Genomic DNA, 16,543 nt, shown 5'->3' on the forward strand with positions numbered 1-16,543 from the left:
TCCAAGATATAATGGAGTGAAAAAGCCGATTACATAACTAGGATAAATAGCCCAATCCTATTCACATAAAGTTTTATATAGCTTATCCCAAATGCTTTTTCAAGATAACACTAATTCAAGATATTACTTTAGACTCCAGAAACTTAGTAATATGCTGACAAACAAGTTCATGAAAGACTGTAAACTAAATCCTCTTAGATGATCTGAGAGATTCACAGAATACATTAGTTTTTGAAAGACTATAAGAGAAACGCCAAAATTAAATATATAAATATATAGTTGTAACTCTATTTACATATGTTCACTAGTAAAATACTCTTCTTTTCAGAATAATAAGCACACCTCTTAGCATCCAATTGTAGTTTTTCTCAGTAAAAGAAAGGACTGGTAGAAAGATACATCTGACAGGATGTTAACCAAAATGCTAATAGTGTTTGCCTGTGGATAGGGGATTTTCTGTACTTTTTAAATGTGTTTATGGATTTGAATTTAAATGATAAAACGCACCATTTTTATAAGGGAAAGGATCTCAAATTCATGTACCTAATCATTTGGAGATAATAATGTGAAATTCTTTCCTCATCTCATATCAAACTACATTTCCAAAGAACTAGAGATTGTAATATAATGAATGAACTTATATGAGTAATAAAATAAAATACGAGGGAATATCTTAAACTCTTGGAATAATGACATAACAAGTATATTTAATATTCAGATCCAAATACTATTCTCCATTCAAAGAAACTGGGATTCTAAAGAAATGCTTAACTGAAAGGAAAGAAAAGGATATACCTAGGACATCTTTTTATTTTTTTTAAACACCCAGAATTTATTCACTAGGCCTTATTTTGTATGGTAAAGACAAAAATTTGATTTTGTGATAGGAAGCATTATCATGTTTTTTAAATTATAAATCTGCAGTTTCCACTATATACGCACATGCACTCATCCTAACTGAAAATATTCATTCTTTCTTTACCTTCTTTTAGGGGATATTAGGTTCTTTCCTCCAGTCTAAAATATGTCAATATGCTGTATCCTGTTTGAACTACTTTCTTTTTTTATTAATTTTGTTATATGTGACAACAGAATGCATTACAATTCATATTACACATATAGAGTACAATTTTTCATATCTCTGGTTGTACACAAAGTAGAGTCGCATCCTTCATGTCTTCATACATTTACTTAGGGTAATAATGACTATCATATAGAGGGGTAGGGCATCTTTTTATGTTTAGAATAAGTGCTTAAAGATTCATACAGCAAGGAAAAGGACATAGAAGGTAGTTCAAAGGCACTCTTGCTGGCCAAACTGCAGAAAATTCAAGCTTCACAATAATGATAATAATAAATTACATCTCATTTCATAACATAGGAAGTTATAAGTACATATTGATATAAATAAATGAAGTAATTGAAAGTTTGCTATGGAAGAAGATATTTAAATAGCCTCAAAATATCTCCCCATAAAATATGTATTAACTACAAAGGGGAAAAAAATATATAGTGAATCCTAGCAGATATAACCTTAAGTTAACATCGCTAATAATGGAGTAAATGAAAATCATTTATCACCTGACTCATATGTCATGAGAAAAAAGTCAGCAATATTTTTTAATATTATTACCAAAAATGCATAATTTAAATCTAATATGAGAAATAACCTAGCCTGAATTTTGATGCAGACGTAAAAGTGTCAAACTCATTAAAGTCAAGGTAAATTGAAGGAACATTCAGACTGAAGAAAGACTGAAGAGATGTGACAGCGGAATGCAGCACATGATTCTGAACTGAGTGCTTTTGCTACATAGGATGATATGGTTAGAGTAAATGTTTAAATTTGAATGAAGTCTTGAATGAAGTCTGAGGATTAGGTGTTAGTATCAATTTTCTAATTATAACAATAGGTTAAGTCAACAGGCTTATTATGGCTTGTGGAAGAATGTCCTTGTTTTTAGGAATCACACCCTAAATAATTTAGAAGTGATAGGTCATCATGTCAACAGCTTACTTGCAAGTGGAATAGGAATAAAAGTTCTTTCTCCTATACTTGTTCTATATCTTCTTTAAATTTGAGATTGTTTCAGAATTTTTTTTTGTCTTTTTTAATTATTATTAGTTGTCCAAAACATTACAAAGCTCTTGACATATCATATTTCATACATTTGATTCAAGAGGGTTTTACCCCATTATACAGATTGCAGAATCACATCGGTTATACATCCACGTTTTTACATACTGCCATACTAGTGTCTGTTGTATTCTGCTGCCTTTCCTATCCTCTACTATCCCCCCTCCCCTCCCCTCCCCTCCCATCTTCTCTGTCTACCCCATCTACTGTAATTCATTTCTCTCCCTTGTTTTTTTCCCCTTTCCCCTCACTTCCTCTTATATGTAATTTTGTATAATGATGATGGTCTCCTTTCATTTCCATGCAATTTCCCTTCTCTCTCTCTTTCCCTCCCACCTCCCATCCCTCTTTAATGGTAATCTTCTTCTCATGCTCTTCCCTGCTCTGTTCTTAGTTGCCCTCCTTATATCAAAGAAAACATTCAGCATTTGTTTTTTAGGGATTGGCTAGCTTCACTTAGCATAGTCTGCTCTAATGCCATCCATTTCCCTGCAAATGCCATGATTTTGTCATTTTTTAGTGCTGAGTAATACTCCATTGTGTATAAGTGCCACATTTTTTTTATCCATTCATCTATTGAAGGGCATCTAGGTTGTTGGTTCCACAGTCTAGCTATTGTGAATTGTGCTGCTATGAACATCGATGTAGCTGTATGCCTATAGTACGTTCTTTTAAGGTCTTTTGGGAATAGTCCGAGAAGGGGAATATCTGGGTCAAATGGTGGTTCCATTCCCAGCTTTCCAAGGAATCTCCATACTGCTTTCCAAATTGGCCACACCAATTTGCAGTCCCACCAGCAATGTACAAGTGTACCTTTTCCCCACATCCTCACCAGTACTTGTTGTTGTTTGACTTCATAATGGCTACCATTCTTACTGGAGTGAGATGGTATCTTAGGGTGGTTTTAATTTGCATTTCTCTGACTGCTAGAGATGGTGAGCATTTTTTCCGTGTACTTGTTGATTGATTGTATGTCCTCCCCTGGGAAGTGTCTGTTCAGGTCCTTGGCCCATTTGTTGATTCGGTTATTTGTTTTCTTATTGCTTAATTTTTTGAGTTCTTTGTATACTCTGGATATTAGGGCTCTATCTGAAGAGGAGTAAAAATTTGTTCCCAGGATGTAGGCTCCCTATTTACCTCCCTTATTGTTTCTCTTGTTGTTGTTGGTTTTTTTTTTTTTTTTGCCCATTCAATACTTTATTTTTTTTATTTCCTAGTGTCTTTCTTTTTTTTTAATTTTTTATTGGTTGTTCAAAACATTACAAAGCTCNAAGGATTGGCTAGCTTCACTTAGCATAATCTGCTCTAATGCCATCCATTTCCTTGCAAATTCCATGATTTTGTCATTTTTTAGTGCTGAGTAATACTCCATTGTTTATAAATGCCACATTTTTTTTTTATCCATTCATCTATTGAAAGGCATCTGGGTTGGTTCCACAGTCTAGCTATTGTGAATTGTGCTGCTATGATCATTGATGTGGCAGTATCCCTATAGCACGCTCTCTTAAGGTCCTCAGGGAATAGTCCGAGAAGGGCCGTAGCTGGGTCAAATGGTGGTTCCATTCCCAGCTTTCCCAGGAATCTCCATACTGCTTTCCAAATTGTCCACACCAATTTGCAGTCCCACCAGCAATGTACAAGTGTACCCTTTTCCCCACATCCTCGCTGTTTCAGAATTTTTAAAAATTATAAAAATATTTATATAATTCAGTGAATTCAGACCATCATTAAATTGGTAAGTAAAACTTCATACCCAAAACAAAATGAGCAAAATTATCAACTTTTCTAAGAACTAAATGTCGTAACTAGTGTGCTAAGAATAGTACTTAACAGAGAAACAGTTTTCAATAATTGTGGAGAATAGTCGAGGAAAACATAGGTTATAAAAGCAAAAATAGACAAATGGTCAAATGCCGAATGTTTTCTCTGATATAAGGAGGCTGATTCATAGTGGAGTAGGGAGGGGAGAGCATGGGAGGAATAAACGAACTCCAGATAGGGCAGAGGGATGGGAGGGGAAAGGAGAGGACAGGGGCTTAGAAATGATGGTGGGATGTGATAAACATCATCCAAAGTACATGTATGAAGACATGAATTGATGTGAATATACTTTATATACAACCAGAGATATGAAAAATTATGCTCTATATGTGTACTATAAATTGTAATGCATTCTGCTGTCATATATAAAAACTTTTTAAATCAATAAAAAAATAGACAAATGGGACTACAAAAAGTATGTTCTCAAAACAACATACAAAAGTAGTAGCCAGAAAACCTTACTACATCAAAGAAATGTAAATCTGAACCAAAGAGAGTATTTTCAACTGTCAGGCATTTAAAATAGAAATGTCCTGTGTTAGAGATGATGTGGAAAAACAATCACTCATATTAGTTATAGGAGTGTAGGTTATTAAAACACTCCAGGAAAGGGTATCAAGTTATGGCATACATTATCTTTATTTCATCATACAATTCCTGGGAATTTATAAAGAAATAATAAAATAACAAACATGTATATATAATAATGATTATTAGCCAGGCATGGTGGCACACAACTGTAATTCCAGCAACTTTAGAGACTGAGGCAGAAGGATCAGAAGTATGAGGCCAGCCTAAGCAATTTAGTGAGATCCTGACTGAAAATTTTTAAAGGGCTGGGGTTATAGCTAGATGGTAGAGCACTTGCCTAGCCTGTGTGAGGCCCTGGATTCAATTTCTAGCACCACAAAAAAAAAAAAAAAGAAAGAAAGAATGATAATCATAATCATAGCTATGTGTGTCACATTGAAAATCTGTAAACAGTCTCCTATTCATCATAATCAAATCAACAAATGCATCCAAAGAGTATATTACCTTGCATGCCAATGAAGAGATTTAAAAAATAGATCATTAAACAAAATTTAAAATATAATGCATGACATATACTGTAGAAAGTGGTCTTTATGGATATGAATCAGTAGTCTAATAGTAATTATGTCTGCATGTTAGCCTTCTGGGTGACTTTTTGCTTTGCTTTTTTTTTTAAACCTTTTTTAAAAACAGTATAGTTAAACATGAAGGCTTTTTCATTAGACAGTCTGTTGAATACTAGCTGTACGCGTTGCTTCACCTCTCTGGACCCTTGTTTCTTAGGCTGTAAAATTGGGGTGCTAATGGAAATTACTTCATAGGTAGAGGCCCTTTTTATTTCATAATGAAAACATAGCAGTTAGCACACAATGGCTGGCACAGTTTTAAAGGCTTAGTAAATTTGGGAAACAATCATTGTTATTATTTCTGGCACATTGGCACATGCCTGTAATCCCAGCAGCTCAGGAGAATGAGGCAGGAGGATTATGAGTTCAAAGCCAGTCTCATCAAAAGTCATGGGCTAAGCAATTCAGTGAGACCCTGTCTCTAAATAAAATACAAGATAGGGTTGGGGATGTGACTCAGTGGTTGAGTGTCCCTGGGTTCAACCCCCAGTACCCACCTCCCTAAAAAAATAAGAAAGAAAAATATATTTGAATTATCAATTCTCCTTAGATATAGGCCCCTGAATGAGCAGTCGCCATATTCCCTGTCCCTCCCAACCTAACTTAACTCACTTCTGCAAGTGGATTAAAGGACTCAATCACAGATATCCTGGCCACTCACTGGGTAATTGTAGGTGACAACGTTGTATTAATTCCATGCCTTCTTACCTCTTCAATACATACCTTGTTCATCTAGTCATTCATTCTTACCTCCATCCATCCTACAATTGGAGCATTATCATGTTATATTTATCATGGGGCAGGGGTGGGGGAGGTGATAATAGTTAATAATTATTAAGCACTGACTTTCTGTCACTTATTCTTAACATATTATATTTGTTATTTCATTTAGTTCTTATAAAAATTCTATGAAGTTAGTAATATTATCCCAATTTTAAAAGGAGAAAAATAGACACAACAGGTTTAACTTGTTTATTTAAAATCATACAGGGACTAAATCTCAAGGGACCCTCAATAGCCAATATAATCTTGAGGAAAAAAATGTTGAAGGCCTCATATTTCCTGATTTCAAAATACATTACACAGATACAGTAATTAAAACAGTATGGTATAAATAGTGTGGGATAAAATCCTATTTTAAATAAAAATAGTATGAGATAAAGACAGACATAGACATCCAAACCAATGGAATAAAATAGAGAACCAAGAATGGTCAAATACATGTATGGTCAAATAATCTTTAATAAGGGTTCCCCATTTCACTCAAAGGGAAAGGACAGTCTTCAACAAACAGCTGAAAAAAACAGGATGCAAAAGAAGGACAATGGATTATTATCTTAAGTAATATCAAAAAATTAACTCAAAATGGATTGAAGACCTAAACATAAGACTCAAAACTATTAGAATACTGAAAGAAAACATAAAGGAAAATCTTTATGACATTATGACATTGGATTTTATAATTTTTCTTGGATATGACACCAAAAGCACAGGGAACTAACGCAAAAATAGACAAATAAAACTACGTGACAATTTAAGCTTATGTGCATCAGAGGACATACTCAACAGAGTGAAAAGGAATGGGAGAATATACATACACAGAAGATTATACTCAAAAAAATATAAATAACTTCTACAACTCAACCACACACACACACACACACACACACGACAAACTGATTAAAAGGTAGTCAAAATATTTGTATAAACATCTCTCCAGAGATAATATATAGATGGCCAAAAAGCATAGGAAAAGATGCTCAGCTGCTCCAGAACAATAGTCATTAAAGAAACACAAGTCAAACTTTGAAATATTATCTCACCACTACATCATGATGATTGTCTTCTAGAAACAACAACAACAATAAAAACAGAAAATCACAAGTTTAGGTGAGGATGTAGAAAACTTGGAACTCTTGTACACCGTTGATGGATTGTAAAAGAGCCAACTGCTATGGAAAACAGTGTGGCAGTTCCTCAGAAAAGTTAAGAACAGATTTATCATATGACCCACCAGTAATAATTCTGGATATGTATATATATCAAAGAATTAAAAGAAGGGCCATAAAGAGTTATTTACACAGTCATGTGTAGAATAATAATCTTCATAGCAGCATTATTCACACTAGCCAAGAGGAAGCAACCCAAAAGTGTACCCAGCTGATTAATGGGTAAACAAAATTGGATATACTCATGAACATATATACATACAATGGAATGTTATTCAGCTTTGAAAAGGAAGGTAATATGCTACAATATGGATCATCCTTGAGAACATTATCCTAAGTGAAATAAACCAGTAACAAAAAGACAAGTTCTGTATAATTCTACTCATATAGGATATCTAAAGTAGTTAAATTCATAGAAATAGAAAGTAAAATGGCAGTTATGAGGAGTTGCAGGGAGGGGGAAGTAGGGAGTCATTTTTCTTTTTTTTTTATTACATAGCTCTTGACATATCATATTTCATACTTTAGATTCAAGTGGGTTATGAACTCCCATTTTTACCCCGTATAGAGACTGCAGAATCACATCAGTTACACATCCACATTTTTACATAATGCCATATTAGTAACTGTTGTATTCTGCTACCTTTCCTATCCTCTACTATGCCCCCCTCCCAGGGAGTCGTCTTTCAATGGATATAGAGTTTCAGTTTCTCAGTATGAAAAAGTTCTGAAGGTCTACTTTACAACAATGTGAATATACTTAACACTACTGAACTATACACTTAGAAATCATTGAGATAGAATATATTCATGTTATGTGTTCTTACCTTAATTAAAAAGAAAAAATATCACATTAAAAATCTATCTGTATTTTATGGGGCTGGGATTGTGGCTCAGTGGTAGAGCGCTTGCCTGATGTGTGTGAGGCCCTGGGTTCGATTTTCAGCACCATGTATAAATAAATGAATAAAATAAAGGTCTATCAACAACTAAAAAAATATTTTTTAACAAATCTATCTGTATTTTAATAACAACTAATAAACCCCAAACATGCATTTTGAATTTTGAATATAAAGGGATATTCAAAGTAAAATAACAAATAAAGATACACCAAGCCAAAATAAAAACAAACTGTAAAAACACAATGAGATGATATCATTTCACCACCATGTTAGGAAAACTACAATCAAAAATCAGGCAGAAAAAAATAAATAAATAAAAACAAAAGTCAGATAATAACAAGTGTTGATAAGGATGTAGAAAAATCAAAATTCTGTTATACTAATGTGAATGTTAACATAGTGTCTTCAAAAAATAGTCTCTCATATTCCCAAAAACTTAAATATTGAGTTTTCATTTGACTTAGCAGTTCCTCTCCTAGATACATGTCCAGAGGAAGTATGTCCTCAAGCAATACCTGTACAAAATACTCATAGCATTATTCATAGTAACCCAGAAGTAGAAATAACCCAAATGCCAATCAACTGAAGCATGGATAAACAAAGTATTATAAGCCCATACAATAGACCACTACACCACCATAAAAAGGAACAAAGAACCCATATATGTTGCAACAAAGATGAATCTTTAAACATGGTAAATAACAGAAGCTAGTTTTCTTAGTCTGTTTTTGCAATTATAATAGAATACCATACACTTGGTAACATATACAATAGAAATGTATTTCTCATGGTTCTGGAAGCTGGGCAGTGCAAGATAAAGGTGTCATCAGGTATTGTGTCTGTTAAAGTAAGTTTCTGCTTCCAAGATGGAGCTTTGAAAAGCATTCCTCCTGAGGGGAGGAATGCTGTTTTTCACAAAGCAGAACTGCAGAAGAGCCATGCAAAGAGAGGACTAAATTCATCCTTTTTGTTCTGGCACCAATCCCACCCATGAGAATGGAGCCCTAATGGCATAATCATCTCTTAAAGATTTCATCTCTTATTACTGTTAGTGGCAATTAAATTTTAACATTAGTTTTGGAGAAGATAGGCATTCAAACCATAGCTCATAAGACAACATTTTGCATAATTTCATTTACATGAAAGTATAGAATATGCCAGTAGATAGAGACAGATAGGGCCTGGGGAAGCTGGGATAATTGGGGAAAGGTGATACTAATGAATTTGAGATTCCTTTTGAATGGATGAAAATATTCTAAAATTGTAGTTGCATAATTCTGTTGGTATACTGAAACCAACAAATTGTACATTCTTAAGTGGGTGAATTATATGTTATCTGAGTTCTGTCTTAAAATTGTTAAACTTACAAAATTATATACCTATGAGATTAGTTAGTGGAGATCATTGGTTACCACAATAAAAGTAGTCTTAATGGGATGATGGTGGTGAAATCCTAGCTGGAATGTGTTTAAATGAAAATGTAAGGAGAGGATTGACTGAGGACACCAAACACTGGGAAAGTCAAGGTGTTTGGGTGCAGACAAATAGAGTAATAGGTAGCAGAGAAACTGGGATGAGGAGGTGTTTTATTTTATTTATTTATTTATTTATTTTTTGTGCATAGAGAAACAAATATATTATTTGAATTACTAAAGTTCATTCTTACTAATTTATGGAATATGATTTCCCCTTTTTATTCATGTTACAGTTATACATAATAGTGGGTTCATTTTGACATGTTTATAATGCAAATAACATAATTTGCTCCATTGCAATCCCCAGCACTTCACCTTTCCCAACTCCTCTTCCTCTCTGATCCTCCCCCCTTTCTCTATGGAATATGATTTTTATTTATTTTTTGGGTACTGGGGACTGAACTTAGGGGTGCTTAACCACTGAACCACATCCCCAACCCTTTTTATATTTTATTTAGCAGGGTCTCACTCAGTTGCTAAGGCAGGCTTTGAACTCACAATCCTCCTGCCTCAGAGCTACTGGGATTACAGGCATGAGCAACTGCACGTGGCTTGGAGTAAGATTTTTAAATGGCTTTACCTTAGGGTTGTAAACAACACTGTCAGAGTAGATGTGATTTTTCAGTCTTAGATATTATGCTGCTGGAGTCACTTTCGGTGACTTTTCATTTCTTCAATATTCCAAAAGCTAAAATGAAAATTAATGCATTAACTTTTTATCATATTCTTCTTTTGATGGTAACTTATGATGCAACAAAAGGCCTCTGGAATATCTTCACCACATACATCACTGATGACACTTAACTTTGGTGTGTATTTTCTGGTGCTTAGTTCAGACTGAAGTTCCCACAGAAAGTTTTCCCACATTCATCACACTCATATGGTTTTTCTCCAGTATAGATTCTCTGGTGATGAATAAGGGTTGAGATCATTTATTTATTTATTTATTTGTTTGTTTATTTATTTATTTATTGGTACCAGGGATTGAATTCAAGGGTACTCGACCCCTGAGCCACATCCCTAGACCTATTTTGTATTTTATTTAGAGACAGGGTCTCACTTTTGCTGAGGCTGGCTTTGAACTCGCCGTCTTCCTATTTCACCCTTCAGAGCCTCTGGGATTACAGGCATGCGCCATGGCACCTTGGCTGTTTTTTAATTTTTGAAAGAGATAACAGTATGTTTATATATTTATAGGAAATATTCAATAGAAGGGAAAAGTTATTAACATAGGAGAGAGAAGGGAGAACTACTGGAGTGACATCCTATGGCTTAGTTATAGGTGTTTAGATATTTCATGTATGGCAGCATGTGAGAAAACAACGTGTATGAGTGCACAGGCTGATGGATAATATCTTAGTCCCTTTGGGCTGCTCCAATAAAATACCCTGAACTAGATAGTTTATAAATAACAGAAATTTATTTTTCACAATTCTGGAGGCTTGGAAGTCTAAGTCAAGAGTGCCAAAGAGGTCAAGTTTTGGTGAGGGCCTGCTTCCTTCACAGATATTGCTATCAACTCATGTAGCAAAAGGGGCAAACAAGCTCCCTTTGATCTCATTTTTAAGGGTACTAATCCCACTCCTGAAGTGACCTAATCACCGCCTAAAGGCTCTGCCTCTTAATACATTAAAGATTAGGATCAATGGGAATTTTGGGAAGCATAAATATCCAAACTACAGCAGGTAAGAATACAGTAGTGGGTGTCTCTTGTTTCTGTTTTCTCAGTAAATGCTCAGAAGCTGAGAATAAAGATGCAGGAAAAGATATTGGAGGTTTAAATGAAAACGAAGAAAGAATGGGACTGTCATCTAGGAGACTCAAAGTATGTACAGTGAGACTGCCATGCAGCCTTGAGCCTGTTGAATTTTTTGGTCATGAATTAATAAAGTCATATTCATCCACTGAGTGGGCCCTTTTCTGACCATTTTTAGCATCACTGAGGCAGATGTGACATGGATAGAAAGTTGGACAAATCAGAATAGTAGTTTTACTAAGCAAGAATCACAAAGCAATGTGGATGTGTAACCGATGTGATTCTGCAATCTGTAATTGGGGTAAAAATGGGAGTTCATAACCCACTTGAATCTAATGTATGAAATATGATATGTCAAGAGCTTTGTAATGTTTTGAACAACCAATAAAAAGAAAGAAAAGAAAAAAAAGAATGACAAAACAAGGGCAAGGAAGGAAGACAAAAAGTGACTATGAATCAAAACTGCTAATCACTTATAAGAGTATATCAAGAGAGGTGAGTAGGGCTGTGAACATAGCTCAGTTGTAGAACGCTTGCCTACCATGCATGAGGCCCTGGGTTCAATCCCCGGTACCACCAAAAAGAACAAAAAATGTGGTAGATAATGATATAAAGATAAGCAGAGGCAAATGATTTCATAAGGGTACTAGGTAGAAATTGAAAGTGGTAGTAATAGAAAGGAGAATGCATGAATTCCTGATTACAGAGGGATAGCAGTTATTGATAATGACACAGTCTAAGGTATAACAATGGGAGTAATTAGCTTAGAATGGAGTCAACATTATTGGAAGAGAATTCAAGAAACTGAAAGGTTAGAGAATTAGAAAGATTTGTAATAGCCTTAAAAAACAGCAGTAAGAGGAGTTGTAAGAGACATAAGCTAATGACTAATTTACATTAGTAATGAAAGTAAGTCAGAATAATACAAGCTGAATTATTTTTCTTGAAGGATCATTGCTTCTCCTGGTCAGACAGTGGATTTATTAGCCTAAACATGTAGTTTATATATCCTCATTTTTTAAAAATATTTATCAGTTTTGGTTCAGATGTCTCTCTCTGCTAGTCATTGTTCTCCTTTATGCCTGTACATACATTCTTAGATTCTCCATATCCTTCTCTTAAGTTGAGCTTCCTTAGTAAAGAGAATCTAACTTGATGTTAGGTAAATATCATTAAAGAAGAAAAATCAGAGTAAATGATAGCCTTCAGGGTAATAGTAATGAAAATTTTTAACTTGAAAATTACTTGTGAACAGACTTCACTATCTATAGTCACATGAAAATTATATGCTAATATATCGTTAGCTCAGCAAACTATTTTATACAGTTAGTTGAGACGCTGGATATTGTGCCTACTACCTTACAAGTATATCTCACTATTTGCTGTACATAGATGAATTCTTGAAATATACATGCAACTAGAATTCTGGTGATACAAATAATATTTCTCATTTATTTTCATAATAAAGTAAAAATTATTCATCTTTATTTTAAATTAATCCTAATTAGAAATGATATAGTAGTTAAATATTCAAATCAGAAGTTCTTATTTTTAAAAACCCAGCAACAAATGATTTTAATGAGAAACATCATTCTTGGATCATATAATTTTAAAGTCAGAATAGACAACAGAGATCATTTACTTGACTTAACTTTATAACTGGAAAAATTTAGAAGACCAGAGTAGAAAATTTAAAGAATCTGCCTCATGTCACACAATTAGCTGTGTTTATTGGCACAGGTAGGACTAGTAACCCAGATTTTTTTTTTTAATTTTTTTTATTGGTTGTTCAAAACATTACAAAGCTCTTGACATATCATATTTCATGCATTAGATTCAAATTGGTTATGAACTCCCAATTTTATCCCAAATACACATTGCAGAATCACATCGGTTACACATCCACATTTTTACATAATGCCCTATTAGTAACTGTTGTATTCTGCTACCTTTCCTATCCTCAACTATCCCCCCTCCCATCTTCTCTCTCTACCCCATCTACTGTAATTCATTTCTCTCCTTGTTTATTTTCCCATTCCCCTCACAACCTCTTATATGTAATTTTGTATAACAATGAGGGTCTCCCTCCATTACCATGCAATTTCCCTTTTCTCTCCCTTTCCCTCCCACCTCATGTCTCTGTTTAATGTTAATCTTTTCTTCCTGCTCTTCTTCCTTGCTCTGTTCTTAGTTGCTCTCATTATATCAAAGAAGACATTTGGTATTTGTTTTTTAGGGATTGGCTAGCTTCACTAAGCATAATCTGCTCTAGTGCCATCCATTTCCCTGCAAATTCCATGATTTTGTCATTTTTTAGTGCTGNTTTCAACTGCCTGATATTTTAAAGGTAAAAATTAGACTTCTAGTTATTATTTTTATATTCTTTGTAGTGTGATAATTTTAAAGATAGATTGTACAATCTCAAATTATAACATAAAAGTTAAAATTACTTGAAATCAGGTAATATAGTATACACAATTAAAAATGTACTGCCTTACAGCAGGTTTGAAAAACTTAGATTAACCTAAACTTTGTTAAATATTTGGAAACATTAAAAATCAGCTAGTGTCATATTTGTAAACAAGTTTCCCTCTTGCCAATTTCTTTTGCTAGACTAATTAACACACACACACACAAATGTTTTAAAATTAAATAATTTTAATAAGAAAGCCAAAATATTAGATGAAAATAGAAGATATTTATTTTCTAAAAAAAATATTATTGTAAGTATAAATGCAAGAATAGGTGGTGATTAAGAGTACTTAGTATTTTCATACCAAATCATGTAAATGATTTTAGTTTTAAATGATTAAATACTATGTATCTAAAAATTAAAAATTAATATTCCCAATTAATATACCTAAATGTATTGACTTTTCCCTTTTTTGTTAAAGAATTCTCAGTTTATTTAATACTTTGAAATCAGATTTTCTGAAGAAAAGGTCCCCAAAATTCTTTTTTTTAATTTGTTCTTTTTAAATTTACATGACAATAGAGTGTATTTTGACATAGTATACATACATGGAGTATAACTTCTCTTTTATTTTATCAAAGTATTTATTTTCCTTAAACTCTAATTAGTTGCAGAAATTTATTATTTATAAGTTCAAAGAATTGTTGACAATTTGATTGTTTTGTGTCAATGCTAAATAAGGAAAGCAATTAAGATGTATTATCTTTATGTCTTCATTTTTGTTCTCACGTGAAAGAACCTCCCTATTTTCCACAGTAAATGAAACAATCAGCAGAGTGAAGATATAGTCTTATGGATGGGAGAAAATATGTCTGATAAGAGGTTAAAACCCAAAATATATTAGGAACTCAAACAACTCAATAAATGAGCAAATGAATAAAATAGACATTTCTCAAAAGAAGACATACAAATGGACAGTAAGTTCATGAAAAAATGATGCACATCATTAATCATGAAGAAAATGCAAATTAAAATCACAATGAGATATCACTTTACCCCTGTTAAAATGGCTATTTTCAAAAAGATAGAAGATAGATATTGGCTAGAATATGAAGAAAAGGGAATTCTTGTAAGCCATTGGAGGGAAGATAAATTAATATATCTGCTACAGAAACCAGTATGAGGTTCCTCAAAATTTAAGAATAGAACTATGTATCTAACAATCCCACTTCTGGGTTTCTATCTAAAGGAAATTAAATTAGTAGGTTGAGGGGGATACATGTACTCCCATGTTCACTGCTGCATTATTCACAATAGCCACGATATGAAATCAACCTAAGTGTTCATCAACAGATGAACGAAGAAAATGTGGTATGTATATACATACAAAACACATAATGGAATACTATTTAACCTTTGAAAAGAAGGAAATTCTATTATTTGCGACAAACTGAATGAAACTGGAGGACCTTATACTAAGTGAAATAAGCCAAGCACAGAAAGACAAATATTATAGGATCTCATATTATCATCATTATCATTGGACAGATGTATTATTGGTGGATCAGGAGACATTGGGTTTATGCGCCTCCTTTAACCCACAGTGACATTCATCAAGTGGTTGGCTGCAATTCATTTCACAATCTGGGACTTTGGGCAGATTTTTACCCTCTGTGCAAAGTTAATTGACCCAGATAGCAATTGAATATAGCGGATTCAAGCAGTAGCATTTGTGTTCTAAAACTTGAACTAGCCAAAACAAATGTGTGTTAAGATATGAACTAGTCAAAAAATTGCCCTTGCAGAATATTATTTATAAAAATATTTCCTCACTCATGAAAGTCAAAAAATATGTTCATGTATTCTGCTGTATTTTCACTGAAAATGGAGAAATAACTGTAATATCAAATCCCTCATTATCTGAAGCCATATTTGTTTTACACAGAAGAGAATTCTGTTCACTTGGTTTTCTTTTTTGTTTCTTAAGATACCTTTAAGTTAGCTGTGGCTGATCAATAACTTATTTACAGAGATGTACATATATTTCTGTTGAGCCACCTACCACTGATTTTTCACACTAAGCAGTCTGGAATATATCCTAACTTTTAATATTCTTTACTGTTGAATGCATACTTCAAATTATATTTCATTCTTTCTTTAGGGCATTTTTTTCTGCTTATGTGATTGATATATATAGGATTTCAGTAAAGCAAACAATTTTGTGTTTTTAAGGTCATGCACAGTTTTTATAGTACTGTACATACCAGAGTCTATGAATAGCTATGTTCCAAGCACATTCTCATTGTCATGACATTTGATGTTTAGCCAGAACACATAGGTTGTCCATTAGACAGAACCTTATCTTCAGTTAGTGTGAAGCAGATTTTGCTCATTCGTACTAAATTTTCTTTGAGATATTTTATAGTATTTGTAAAATATTTTTAAATGGTAATATTAATGCAATTTTCATGGGGGAAATAATTTATGTTCTTAAATTTACACAATTTTGTCTTCTTTTAACAAAGAAAGTGGATAAACAATAAATTTAGAAGAAATTATACTCGTCTTAATGTGGTTTTAAAAATATCAAGTTTTTAAATTACTATTATTTCAGCAGTTTATTCTAAGAAAATTAAAACTTTGATGGAAGATGAGCTCAGGTGATCAGAACATTGATTCAGGTGTACTTGGCATAGCAGTTCATTATCTATGTGTTAATTATGTATGATTACTCCTGAAAAGCTATAGTGGCTTCATCTTTTAGGTTGCTTCATTAAATCATTAATTTTCTTGGAGGTAACTAAGCCTGACATAATTAAGTCATCTCAGTCTCCACAGATTTTTATCTTCCCATGATGTCAAAAACACTGAGCAACTTAATATTATGTATTGATTTATATTTTAGGATTATTTAATACTAATTTGACACATTT

The 16,543-nt window shown here is 33.2% G+C and overlaps 1 protein-coding gene across 1 annotated transcript in view; it reads left to right on the forward strand.

Moving 5' to 3' along the window:
- The window catches only part of Elp4 (elongator acetyltransferase complex subunit 4), a 245,169-nt gene that overhangs the window by 80,790 nt on the left and 147,836 nt on the right, over window positions 1-16,543 (forward strand). The gene's annotated exons all lie outside the window — the stretch shown is intronic.

This window comes from Marmota marmota, unplaced genomic scaffold (genome assembly GCF_001458135.2).
Source record: "Marmota marmota marmota unplaced genomic scaffold, marMar, whole genome shotgun sequence".
Classification (NCBI taxonomy): domain Eukaryota; kingdom Metazoa; phylum Chordata; class Mammalia; order Rodentia; family Sciuridae; genus Marmota; species Marmota marmota.